This window comes from Salvelinus sp. IW2-2015, linkage group LG31, assembly GCF_002910315.2.
Source record: "Salvelinus sp. IW2-2015 linkage group LG31, ASM291031v2, whole genome shotgun sequence".
NCBI classification, from domain to species: Eukaryota; Metazoa; Chordata; class Actinopteri; order Salmoniformes; family Salmonidae; genus Salvelinus; species Salvelinus sp. IW2-2015.
The window spans coordinates 5,631,165-5,645,307 of NC_036870.1; the positions used below are offsets into that span (position 1 = coordinate 5,631,165).

A 14,143-nucleotide genomic window follows, 5' to 3' on the forward strand; every position below is an offset into this window, starting at 1 on the left:
GTGAGTTTTGTTTTGGGGCTCATGAAGCATTGTAGTTGATAATGTGAAATGGAAATTGTTTTCTGTTGTCCAACAAAAATATAGGAGATATTTGTTGTCTTAAGGGGGAAATGTTACAGTCTTTGTTTTTTCCATTTATGTTTTGAGATTGGATTTCAGCACGTCTAGCTCGTTAGCACATAGGATGCACTGATTGGTGTCACCTCGTTAGTCAGTATGTGTTACACCTGTGCTGGCTTGTCCACTCGTTAGTGGAAGGTGTTTCACCTGAGCTGGTCCAGGTTCTATTTAAGAGTGTCTGGCCCAGTGCTCCAGTTGTCTTGATAGATGTGGAGAGTCAACACCTTTAGTTGCTCCAGCTTTTTGGTTTGCTTCCTGTCTTTAAGTTTGGTGTGGGTTTTTCTTTTGTTTGCCTCTTCTTGGGCAGATTTAGTGGGTCTCATGGTGGGTGTCTTTGAGGTCCCAGTTGTTGTTACTAGTCAACTTTCATTGGACACCCCATAGTGACTTTCAGAGCCCCCTAAAAAACAAGCTTATATTTGGATTGGATATTTTAATATTTTAATCAATGGCATTTCCTTAGGATGCTCATTAGTCTTTAAGTTGGTATTATTGTTTTTTATCCTCTTATGTTTGTGTACTAAATATTCCTGTTTATTTTCATTGTTTTTTCCTGAGAAGCCATTGTTGCATGTCTGAAATGTGCTGTAAATAAAGCTTGATTTGATTTCAACAAATGAATCCAATGACTGACCAATCAACAGATCTTGGTCCATCTTAGTATGAAAAACAGTATCACTTTTCCAGCCTGCTGAAGCTGTGGTGGAGTGGTAACACTACCCCCGGCTCTACCAGGGGCTTGAGGTGGTCTCCCACAGCTCTGATGGTGAGTGGTAAACACCACCCCCGGCTCTACCAGGGGCTTGAGGTGGTCTCCCACAGCTCTGCTTATGTCATGTTCTGTGGCCTTGCCGTTCCATTTCTTGACTGCCCCTGCAACACAGAAATTAACATATTAGTCATATTATAAAAAACACTCAAAGTAATGGATATGGAGCATCTACAGCCTCAGTTACACCTGGCACCTAAATGTGACTTCTGTCATCTGATCACTCCAAGCTGCATAGGTTCAGATCTACCAGGATGGGCCTTTGACATAGTCTGGATGCAGTCAGGCCACTGAATATGCATAAGTAATGTAAAGAGATGGGGTGTTTCCAACAGAGTATCTAACTAAATGCTTGTGTTCCTAGCTCCAACAGTGCAGTAGTATCTACTTAATGCTTGTGTTTCTAGTTCTGACAGTGCAGTAATATCTAACTTAATGCTTGGTGTTCTAGCTCCAACAGTGCAGTAATATCTAACTAAATGCTTGTGTTCCTAGCTCCAACAGTGCAGTAAAAGCTAACTTAATGCTTGTGTTCCTAGCTCCAACAGTGTAGTAATATCTAAATTATGCTTGTGTTTCTAGCTCTAACAGTGCAGTAATATCTAACTCAATGCTTGTGTTCCTACTCACAACAAATACCTAATCACACAAATCTAAGTAAAGGAATAAGAATATATAAAAATATGGACGAGTGATGTCAGAGGGGCATAGACTAAGATACAGTAGAAAAGGATAGAATACAGTATATACATATGAGATGAGTAATGCATAGACTAGATACAGTAGAATAGGATAGAATACAGTCTATACATATGAGATGAGTAATGCATAGACATATACAGTAGAATAGGATAGAATACAGTATATACATATGAGATGAGTAATGCATAGACTAAGATACATATAGAATAGGATAGAATACAGTATATACATATGAGATGGATAATGCATAGACTAAGATACAGTAGAATAGGATAGAATACAGTATATACATATAGAGAGTAATACATAGACTAAGAACAGTGAAATAGGATAGAATACAGTAATACATATGAGATGGAGTAATACATAGACTAAGATACAGTAGAATAGATAGAATACAGTATATACATATGAAATGAGTAATACATAGACTAAGATACAGGAAATAGGATAGAATACAGTATATACATATAGATGAGTAATACATAGACTAAGATACAGTAGAATAGGATAGAATACAGTATATACATATGAGATGAGTAATGCCAGATATGTAAACATGCAGGAGATCCACGAAGGAAAGACATTTATTTTGCTACTTTGCACCCCATTATTTCTATCTCTACTTTGCACATCTTCCACTGCAAATCTACCATTCCAGTGTTTTACTTGCTATATTGTATTCACTTTGCCACCATGGCCTTTTTTTGCCTTTACCTCCCTATCTCACCTCACTTGCTCACATTGTATATAGACTTATTTTTCTACTGTATTATTGACTGTATGTTTGTTTTACTCCATGTGTAACTCTGTGTTGTTTTTGTCGAACTGCTTTGTTTTATCTTGGCCAGGTTGCAGTTGTAAATGAGAACGTGTTTCAACTGCCGACCTGGTTAAATAAAGAGGAGAAATAAATAACACAAATAATACAAAAATGTAGGAGCAGTATAGACCTAGACTGTTCATTATATACATCTACATGATGTATTGTTGCACCAGTAGGAGCAGTATAGACCTAGTCTGTTTCATTATATACATCTACATGATGATTGTTACACCACGTAGGAGCAGTATAGACCTAGTCTGTTCATTATATAATCTACATGATGTATTGTTACACCACGTAGGAGCAGTATAGACCTAGTCTGTTCATTATATACATCTACATGATGTATTGTTGCACCATGTAGGAGCCGTATAGACCTAGTCTGTTCATTATATACATCTCATGATGTATTTTACACCACGTAGGAGCAGTATAGACCTAGTCTGTTCAGTATATACATCTACATGATGTATTGTTACACCACGTAGGAGCAGTATAGACCTAGTCTGTTCATTATATACATCTACATGATGTATTGTTACACCAACAAAAAAAGKGAAAATATATTATTTTATACTAATACAATTGCTCAGAGAAAGAGATATAGTTTCACATGTAATTCTCAATAGGTAGGGGTCTGAATTATTGCCACCCATGTTTTCAATAATGCACCTTCCCCTTGAGAGGATAACGACACTGAAATGTTTTATGAGATTAGAGAACACATTGGGTGGGATCTTATCCTCCATACAGAATCTCTCCAGGTCCTTGATTTATTTTGTCTGCGCTTGTGGACTGCCCTGTTCAATTCAAACCACAGGTTTTCAATGGAGTTCAAGTCCGAAGACTGAGATGGCCATTGAAAATGTTGATTTTGTTCCCAATTAACCATTTCTTTGTGGATGTTGATGTGTCTTGCTGGAAGATCCACTTATGGCCCAAGTTTCAGCCTCCTAGCAGAGAGGTAACCAGGTTTTGGGCTAAAATATCCTGGTAGTGGGTAAAGTTTATTTATTTATTTTATACAGTCATTTTTGCTCATCTTTATCAAAGGTATCAATAACTAGGTGCTTATTTTGATATCTAGCTATTTGACTGAATCAGAAATACAGATGTGGAGTTTGTTTTAAAATCTCATAAAAAATCTGAACTAATCAAACAACACTTGTTGCTCTTTGTACGTGTTGATATAATATTCTTATTTAATGGAGAGAAAAAACGTTTCTCTAAACTGCTTTATAATATTATAATTCAATGAAGGAAAAAAATACGTTTTCCCTCATCAACTACGTTTCCTCCCTCCAGACAGCAGAYGGSGATATGTGTCTTTCAGGCGATGTTTGTAGTGTGACGTATRATCTAGTGGACGGAACGCTTCTTCAACAACTGCAGCCACCTCGGTAGCTCGCTAGCCAACAAAGTCGGAACATTCAAGTTCTTTAGACAATTTCGTGGATTATTTGCCACTATGATTTAAACATACTTATGTGGAAACAACCAGCTACCCCATTTAATATTTACGTTTTAAGTCAACTAACGTTAGCTGGCTGGTTAAGTTAGCAATAGTCTAATCGCTAATGCTAACTAGCTATTATCCTCGACCATGAGTTCACCAAGCTACTCTCCCCCTGCTAAAGAAGAGAAGGTCTGCTGGACGGAGAAAGAAGTTCTTGTTAAAGAGGAAGAGAAAGATGTTACAATACAAAATCAAGTAGAGGGTGAGGCTGTTACAGTGAAAGAAGAAGAGAAAGACGTTTCAGTGAAAGAAGAGGAAGACGCGTTCAGAGTGAAAGAGGATGAGGATGTTACAGTAAAAGTAGAGGAGGATGCAGTTTTTGGAGTGAAAGAAGAGGAGGGGAAGATGACTGTCACATCCATAAAGGAGGAGGAAACTGGATTTCTGGGCCCGGTTTCCCAAACGCATATTAAGGCATCTAATGGTTCTAACGATGAACTTAGCCATAAGGTGGTTTTGGGAAAACGGGCCCTGATTAACACTAGTAAGTACTATCTTAAAAACAGAGGCACAAACTCTGCAGTTGTTGAACTGATGTGTGGTGTTAAAGGGGAAATATGCAATTGCTACATTCATATTTTGACTTTTAAATTATTTATTTATAGCCATTGATTCTTGAAGAATATAACACATGCCTCATGAGCTTAGTTCAACTGTTGTACCCCATCAGAACCCATAATAAGATTTTTTGTACTCCAATGTTTAGAAACAATGTAAATCAACACTGTATAGCCTCAACATGGTTAAAACTATAATGTTGATATCATGGATGGTCAGTCCTTGCATCCATAGGTCTGTCTATGAATTTGANCATCCATAGGTCTGTCTATGAATTTGAAAGTAGTTACATTTCTCCCCGCTATCATCCAGAAGCGGGGTGGAATTACAGCTTTGTTATTGTTTCAACTGCAGATTGGTTGATTGATTGTTGTGTTGCTTTTTTAAAGGGACAACCTAGGATTTAAACAGAAACAAAATGGCTGCCCAGAGACTTGGTTTGGTAAACAGCTGAGGGATGGGGGCTGGGATGGGGTCTGGAGAAATGTAACCACTCTCAAATTCATAGAGAAAGCTATTGTATATCAACCGTAACCCAAAACCTAGCGACCTCGTCAAGAAGTTTAGACGTCTTGGCGTAACAGTTATAAGGTGTTGGCTTGACAGTCGCTGGACCCAGGTTTGAGTCCAGCTCAGGGCTACCCCTTGAATTCAATACACTATGAATACAAGGACTGGCCATCCATGATGTCAAAATTATAGTTTAACCAGGTTTCTAGGATATATAGTATATTTTAGAATTCATCCATGATGTCATAATGATAGTTTAACCAGGTTTCTAGGATATATAGTATATTCTAGAATTCATCCATGATGTCATAATGATAGTTTAACCAGGTTTCTAGGCTATATAGTATATTCTAGAATTCATAGATTTCCTGTGGGGGTCAAATTGTTAGAGCTGTTGATAAGTCCTTGTATAATATTCAGCCAGCTTATTTTCATGCCATTACATCAGTATAGCCCAACCAGAAGAGAGAGAAATCTTCCTGAGCCAACTCCTGCTGGCCTTCATAAATTCTGATGTTGCTGGTAATAGGCTACACAAGCAGTCGGCAACCTACATTTGCAGTGCAAATTTATCTGACCATTTCTTCCCATCTGGTGCTAGTTATGATTTACATATTCACATTTTACTGGAACAGTTTCATTTAATTTATAATAGTATGTCAAAATTAGTGTCTGTTATTAATCTACGTTCTATCTAAATGAAAATTATACAAATCTAACTTCCCAGGTACAACACCTGATTGGCCCAGCCCCTTCCTGGGTTGGTGAAGAGCGGTATTAAATTGAAGGAATAAACCTGTGGAAGGCGGGGCTTCCAGCGAGACGTGGATTATATAGTGTGTTGTACCTAGTTTCCCTCCTTCAGGGAACAGTAGTTATAGTCATAACGTGTGGATTTAATAGTATGTTGTACCTCGTTTCCCTCCTTCAGGGAACAGTAGTTATAGTCATAACATGTGGATTTAATAGTATGTTGTACCTAGTTTCCCTCCTTCAGGAAAAGAAGTTATAGTCATAACGTAAAATTTGTCATATGATGAACTTCAACTTAACCTCTCTTGGGTACGTGAGACGTTAGCGTCCCACCTCTTCAACAGCCAGTGAAACTGCTGGGCGCTAAATTCAAATACAGAAATACTCATTATAAAAATTCAGAAAACAAAACATATTTTACATAGGTTTAAAGATGAACTTCTTGTGAATCCAACCACGGTGTCAGATTTAAAAAATGCTTTACGGCGAAAGCATACCTTACAATTATTTGAGAACATAGCCCACTCGACAAATCATTACAAACAGTAACCAGCCAAGTAGAACAGTTACACAAGTCAGAAATAGAGATAAAATTAATCCCTTACCTTTAATGATCTTCATATGGTTGCACTCAGCAGATATTAATTTACTCAATAAATGTTCCTTTTGTTCGATAAAGTCTCTTTATATCCAAAAACCTCCGTTTTGTTCGCGCGTTTTCTTCAGTAATCCACAGGCTCAAAACAAAAACAGGAAGACAAAAAAATCCAAATTGTATAAAGTTCATAGAAACATGTCAAACAAAGTTTATATTCAATCCTCAGGTTGTTTTTAGCCTAAATAATCGATAATATTTCAACCGGACAATAACGTCGTCAATTTAAAATGTAAACAAGAAATACACTCTCTCGGTCTCGCGCATGAAAAAGCTCTGTGACACTTTAGGGTCCACTCATTCAGACTGCTCTTACTTCCTCATTTTTCAGAATAAAAGCCTGAAACAATTTCAAAGACGTTGACATCTAGTGGAAGGCATAGAAACTGCAATTTGAGTCCTAAGTCAATGGATACTGTAATGGCATTGAATAGAAAACTACAAAACCAACAAAAAAATACTTCCTGAATGGTTTTTTCAGGTTTCACCTGCCAAATCAGTTCTGTTATACTCACAGACACTATTTGAACAGTTCTATCCAAATCTACCAGTTATATGCATATCATATCTTCTGGGCCCGAGAAACAGGCAGTTTAATTTGGGCATGCATTTCATCCAAAATTCCGAATGCTGCCCCCTACCCTAGAGAAGTTAAATACTGGATCTTGCTGTCGGACAGTTTTTTGTATTCAGATCTCTGAAATGCTCTCTAACTACGTCACATTTAGTGTCTCCTTATATTTCATGGGCACAGAAATCCTAAATAATTTCAGTTTGCTAAATCCAATGGTTGTAACAGAGTCACCTTAACTTTATTGACAACACCCAAATGGATACTGTCATTAACGCGGTTCTTCAATAATTACACATAATACTTAATACTGTAGCTGTTTAATTAGTCACATGTTCAACTACCATCAGCTGATCCAGGAARTCATTTTCTGAATGACAATCACATGACAAACATCACGACATGCAACAACAACCAAAGTGCGTCTTCATTCATTACACCGGTAAAGACAGTTATGCTGTGCTCCACGTTGGATCCAACATCCCTAACAAATTGGTGTTTATAATGTTATTGTCTGCTTGATTTACAGTAGGGTCTCGTTAGTCTGTTTGGACATGGAGATAATTAGCTCATGTGTAGAGAACTGTTCCTTGATGGATAGGCTATTTGCACAACACATAGAGCTATTTTCCTTTAATCAGGACATTTAGAATGACAACACATTATAGAGTAGCCGAGTGGGATTATTCACAAAATTATCTGGTTTTGAAATGTCATTTTAGTTTCCATGTTTCACCTAAAATATTAAATGATTTATAATCCTAGGTCTGTTGTTGTTAGGTGAAGTTATGGGTGTACAGTAGGTCTATGTTGTTGTTGGTGAAGTTATGGGTCCTACAGTAGGTCTATGTTATTGTTAGGTGAAGTTATGGGCCAATTTCAAATCAAATTTTATTTGTCACATACACATGGTTAGCAGATGTTAATGCGAGTGTAGTGAAATGCTTGTGCTTCTAGTTCTGACCGTGCAGTAATATCTAACAAGTAATCTAACAATTTCACATCAACTACCATATACACACAAGTGTAAAGGAATGAATAAGAATATATACATAAAAATGTATATGGATGAGCGATGGCCGAACGGCATAGGCAAGATGCAGTAGATGGTATAGAGTACAGTATATACATATGAGATGAGTAGTGTAGGGTATGTAAACATTATATAATGTGGCATAGTTTAAAGTGACAAGTGATACATTTTAGAGGTTGACCGATTATGATTTTTCAACGCCGATACCGATTATTGGAGGACCAAAAGGCCGATACCGATTAATCGGGCGATTTAAAAAAAAAAAACATGTATTTATTTGTAATAATGACAATTACAACAATACTGAATGAACACTTATTTTAACTTAATATAATACATCAATAAAATCAATTTAGCCTCAAGTAAATAATGAAACATGTTCAATTTGGTTTAAATAATGCAAAAAACAAAGTGTTGGAGAAGAAAGTAAAAGTGCAATATGTGTCATGTAAGAAAGCTAACGTTTAAGTTCCTTGCTCAGAACATGAGAACATATGAAAGCTGGTGGTTCCTTTTAACATGAGTCTTCAATATTCCCAGGTAAGAAGTTTTAGGTTGTAGTTATTATAGGAATTAGAGGACTATTTCTCTCTATACCATTTGTATTTCATTAACCTTTGACTATTGGATGTTCTTATAGGCACTTTAGTATTGCAAGTGTAACAGTATAGCTTCCGTCCCTCTCCTCGCTCCTCCCTGGGCTCGAACCAGCAACACAACGACAACAGCCACCATCGAAGCAGCGTTACCCATGCAGAGCAAGGGGAAAAACTACTCCAAGTCTCAGAGCGAGTGACGTTTGAAACGCTATTAGCGCGCACCCCGCTAACTAGCTAGCCATTTCACTTCGTTACACCAGCCTCATCTTTGGAGTTGATAGGCTTGAAGTCATAAACAGCGCAATGCTTGACGCACAACGAAGAGCTGCTGGCCAAACGCACGAAAGTGCTGTTTGAATGAATGTTTACGCGCCTGCTTCTGCCTACCACCGCTCAGTCAGATACTTAGATACTTGTATGCTCAGTCAGATTATATGCAACGCAAGACACGCTAGATAAACTAGTAATATCATCAACCATGTGTAGTTAACTAGTGATTATGATTGATTGTTTTTTATAAGATAAGTTTAATGCTAGCTAGCAACTTACCTTGGCTTACTGCATTCGCGTAACAGGCAGTCTGCTTGTGGAGTGCAACGAGAGAGAGGCAGGTCATTATTGCGTTGGACTAGTTAACTGTAAGGTTGCAAGATTGGATCCCCCGAGCTGACAAGGTGAAAATCTGTCATTCTGCCCCTGAACAAGGCAGTTAACCGAAAATAATAATGTGTTCGTAACTGACTTGCCCAGTTAAATAAAGATTAAATAAAGGTATAATTTGTTTTTTATAATAATAAAATTTTAAAAATCAGTAAATCGGCGCCCAAAAATACCGATTTCCGATTTGTTATGAAAACTTGAAATCGGCCCTAATTAATCGGCCATTCCGATTAATCGGTCGACTCTAATACATTTATTACATCCAATTTGATTATTAAAGTGGCTAGAGATTGAGTCGTATGTTGGCAGCAGCCACTCACTGTTAGTGATGGCTGTTTAACAGTCTGATGGCCTTGAGATAGAAGCTGTTTTTCAGTCTCTCGGTCCCTGCTTTGATGCACCTGTACTGACCTCTCCTTCGGATGATAGCGGGGTGAACAGGCAGTGGCTCGGGTGGTGTTGTCCTTGATGATCTTTTTGGCCTTCCTGTGGCATCGGTGGTGTAGGTGTCCTGGAGGGCAGGTAGTTTTCCCCCGGTGATGCGTTGTTCAGACCTCACTACCCTCTGGAGAGCCTTACGGTTGTGGGCGTGCAGTTGCCATACAAGCAGTGATACAGCACGACGGGATGCTCTCGATTGTGCATCTGTAAAAGTTTGTGAGTGTTTTTGGTGATGAGCCGAATTTCTTCCGTCTCCTGAGTTGAAGAGGCGCTGTTGCGCCTTCTTCACATTTACATTTACATTTAAGTCATTTAGCAGACGCTCTTATCCAGAGCGACTTACAAATTGGTGCATTCACCTTATATATCCAGTGGAACACACTTTACAATAGTGCATCTAACTCTTTTAAGGGGGGGGGTTAGAAGGATTACTTTATCCTATCCTAGGTATTCCTTAAAGAGGTGGGGTTTCAGGTGTCTCCGGAAGGTGTGATTGACTCCGCTGACCTGGCATCTGGAGGAGTTTGTTCCACCATTGGGGTGCCAGAGCAGCGAACAGTTTTGACTGGGCTGAGCGGGAACTGTACTTCCTCAGAGGTAGGGAGGTGAGCAGCCAGAGGTGGATGAACGCAGTGCCCTTGTTTGGGTGTAGGGCCTGATCAGAGCCTGAAGGTACGGAGGTGCCGTTCCCCTCACAGCTCCGTAGGCAAGCACCATGGTCTTGTAGCGGATGCGAGCTTCAACTGGAAGCCAGTGGAGAGAGCGGGAGAGCAGGGTGACGTGAGAGAACTTGGGAAGGTTGAACACCAGACGGGCTGCGGCGTTCTGGATGAGTTGTAGGGTTTAATGGCACAGGCAGGGGAGCCCAGCCAACAGCGAGTTGCAGTAATCCAGACGGGAGATGACAAGTGCCTGGATTAGGACCTGCGCCGCTTCCTGTGTGAGGCAGGGTCGTACTCTGCGAATGTTGTAGAGCATGAACCTACAGAACGGGTCACCGCCTTGATGTTAGTTGAGAACGACAGGGTGTTGTCCAGGATCACGCCAAGGTTCTTAGCACTCTGGGAGGAGGACACAATGGAGTTGTCAACCATGATGGCGAGATCATGGAACGGCAGTCCTTCCCCGGAGGAAGAGCAGCTCCGTCTTGCCGAGTTCAGCTTGAGGTGGTGATCCGTCATCCACACTGATATGTCTGCCAGACATGCAGAGATGCGATTCGCCACCTGGTTATCAGAGGGAAAGGAGAAGATGAATTGTGTGTCGTCTGCATAGCAATGATAGGAGAGACCATGTGAGGATATGACAGAGCCAAGTGACTTGGTGTATAGCGAGAATAGGAGAGGGCCTAGAACAGAGCCCTGGGGACACCAGTGGTGAGAGCACGTGGTGCGGAGACAGATTCTCGCCACGCCACCTGGTAGGAGCGACCTGTCAGGTAGGACGCAATCCAAGCGTGGCAGCGCCGGAATGCCCAACTCGGAGAGGGTGGAGAGGAGATCTGATGGTTCACAGTATCAAAGGCAGCCGATAGGTCTAGAAGGATGAGAGCAGAGGAGAGAGAGTTAGCTTTAGCAGTGCGGAGCGCCTCCATGACACAGAGAAGAGCAGTCTCAGTGAATGACTAGTCTTGAAACCTGACTGATTTGGATCAAGAAGGTCATTCTGAGAGAGATAGCAGGAGAGCTGGCCAAGGACGCACGTTCAAGAGTTTTGGAGAGAAAAGAAAGAAGGGATACTGGTCTGTAGATGTTGACATCGGAGGGATCGAGTGTAGGTTTTTTCAGAAGGGGTGCAACTCTCGCTCTCTTGAAGACGGAAGGGACGTAGCCACGGTCAAGGATGAGTTGATGAGCGAGGTGAGGTAAGGGAGAAGGTCTCCGGAAATGGTCTGGAGAAGAGAGGAGGGGATAGGGTCAAGCGGGCAGGTTGTTGCGGCCACGCTGTCTGTGTGGGTGGACCATTTCAGTTTGTCCGTGATGTGTATGCCGAGGAACTTAAAACTTTGCACCTTCTCCACTACTGTCCCCTCGATGTGGATAGGGGGGTGCTCCCTCTGCAGTTTCCTGAAGTCCACGATCATCTCCTTTGTTTTGTTGACGTTGAGTGTGAGGTTATTTTCCTGGCACCACACTCCGAGGGCCCTCACCTCCCTGTAGGCCGTCTCGTCGTTGTTGGTGATCAAGCCTACCACTGTCGTGTCGCCTGCAAACTTGCATGGCCACGCAGTCGTGGGTGAACAGGGAGTACAGGAGAGGGCTCAGAACGCACCCTTGTGGGGCCCCAGTGTTGAGGATCAGCGGGGTGGAGATGTTGTTACCCACCCTCACCACCTGGGGGCGGCCTGTCAGGAAGTCCGTGTCGGTGGCACTGTATTGTCCTCAAAGCGAGCAAAGAAGTTGTTTAGTGTGTCTGGGAGCAGGACATTGTGGTCCGCGACGGGGCTGGTTTTCTTTTTTGTAGTCCGTGATTGACTGTAGACCCTGCCACATACCTCTTGTGTCTGAGCCGTTGAATTGCGAATCTACTTTGTCTCCATACTGATGCTTAGCTAGTTTGATTGCCTTGCGCAAGGAATAGCTACACTGTTTGTATTCGGTCATGTTTCCTGTCACCTTGCCCTGATTAAAAGAAATGGTTCGCGCTTTCAGTTTTACACGAATGCTGCCATCAATCCACAGTTTCTGGTTGGGGAAGGTTTTAATAGTTGCTGTGGGTACAACATCACCGATGCACTTGCTAATAAACTCGCTCACTGAATCAGCGTATACATCAATGTTGTTCGACGCTAAGCGGAACATATCCCAGTCCACGTGATCGAAGCAATCTTGAAGCGTGGAATCAGATTGGTCGGACCAGCGTTGAACAGACCTGACCATGGGCGTTTCCTGTTTTAGTTTCTGGGAGAAATAAAATGGAGTCGTGGTCAGATTTTCCGAAAGGAGGGCGGGGCAGGGCTTTGTATGTGTCGCGGAAGTTAGAGTAACAGTGGTCTAGGATTTTTTTCCACCTGGGTAGCGCATTTGATATGCTGATAAAATTTAGGGAGTCTTGTTTTCAGATTAGCCTTGTTAAAATCCCCAGCTACAATGAATGCAGCCTCAGGATATGTGGTTTCCAGTTTACATAGAGTCCAATGAAGTTCGTTCAGGGCCATCGATGTGTCTGCTTGGAGGGGGATATATACAGCTGTGATTATAATTGAAGAGAATTCTCTTGGTAGATAATGCGGTCGACATTTGATTGTAAGGAATTCTAGGACAGGTAAGCAAAAGGACTTGAGTTCCTGTATGTTGTTATGATCACACCACGTCTCGTTAATCACCCCCACCCTTCTTCTAACCAGAGAGATGTTTGTTTCTGTCGGAGCGATGCGTGAAGAAACCAGGTACCGACTCCGATAGCGTGTCTCGAGTGAGCCATGTTTCCGTGAAACAAAGAACGTTACAGTCTCTGTTGTCTCTCCGGAAGGCAACCCTTGCTCAGATTTTTTTTTTTTAAACACTTTGTGTACAAACCCTCATTGTCAGGCTGATGGAAAACTAGCCGAAGAGCATTTTACTGGTTGAAGTCGTTTTTAAATATAAAGTAGTACATTTTCGACAATAACACAGACATTATATTAACTTCTTTGGGGTAGGGGGCAGTATTTTCACGTCCGGATGAAAAGCATGCCCAGAGTAAGGGGCCTGCTACAAAGCCATAAAAGCTAGAATATGCATATCATTAGTAGATTTGGATAGAAAACACTGAACATGCTCTGACCATGCGCGTTCACGTGAGAGCAAGCTCTGTTCCATCGCAATTCTGAAGACACAGGAATACTCCGGTTGGAACATTATTGAAGAATTATGTTAAAAACATCCTAAAGTGCCGGGTGGAGATTATAACAGAACATGGCCAAGATGTTCAAATGTTCATAAATGACCAGCATGGTCAAATAATAATAATCACAGTAGTTGTCGAGTGTGCAAGGGAGGGAGTTTTGTGCTAGGGATTTTTTTCCCAGCCACCGTGCTTCTACACCTGCATTGCTTGCTGTTTGGGGTTTTAGGCTGGGTTTCTGTACAGCACTTCGAGATATTAGCTGATGTACGAAGGGCTATATAAAATAAACTTGATTTGATTTTGATTTGCAACAGGTCAGCACATCAGGAGTAAATGTCAGTTGGCTTTTCATAGCCGATCATTAAGAGTATCTCTACCGCTCCTGCTGTCTCTAGAGAGTTGAAAACAGCAGGCCTGGGATAGGTAGCACGTCTGGTGAAAAGGTCAGGGTTCCATAGCCGCAGGCAGAACAGTTGAAACTGGAGCAGCAGCACGGCCAGGTGGACTGGGGACAGCAAGGAGTCATCAGGCCAGGTAGTCCTGAGGCATTGTCCTAGGGCTCAGGTCCTCCGAGAGAAAGAAAGAGAGAATTAGAGAGCATA

General features: G+C 41.2%; 2 long non-coding RNA genes across 3 annotated transcripts in view; one reads left to right on the forward strand and one right to left on the reverse strand.

The window, feature by feature from the left end:
* Positions 1 to 798, forward strand: part of LOC139023332 (uncharacterized) — a 92,810-nt gene extending 92,012 nt beyond the window's left edge. The window contains exons 2-3 of one of the 2 annotated variants that reach the window (XR_011474463.1): positions 169 to 218; positions 259 to 713. This is a non-coding gene — a long non-coding RNA (uncharacterized lncRNA). Of the gene's footprint in view, positions 1 to 168 lie in introns of both variants that reach the window. The other variant, XR_011474464.1, reaches the window with a different exon arrangement.
* The window catches only part of LOC139023334 (uncharacterized), a 107,872-nt gene that overhangs the window by 85,448 nt on the left and 8,281 nt on the right, over positions 1 to 14,143 (reverse strand). The window lies entirely within an intron of this gene.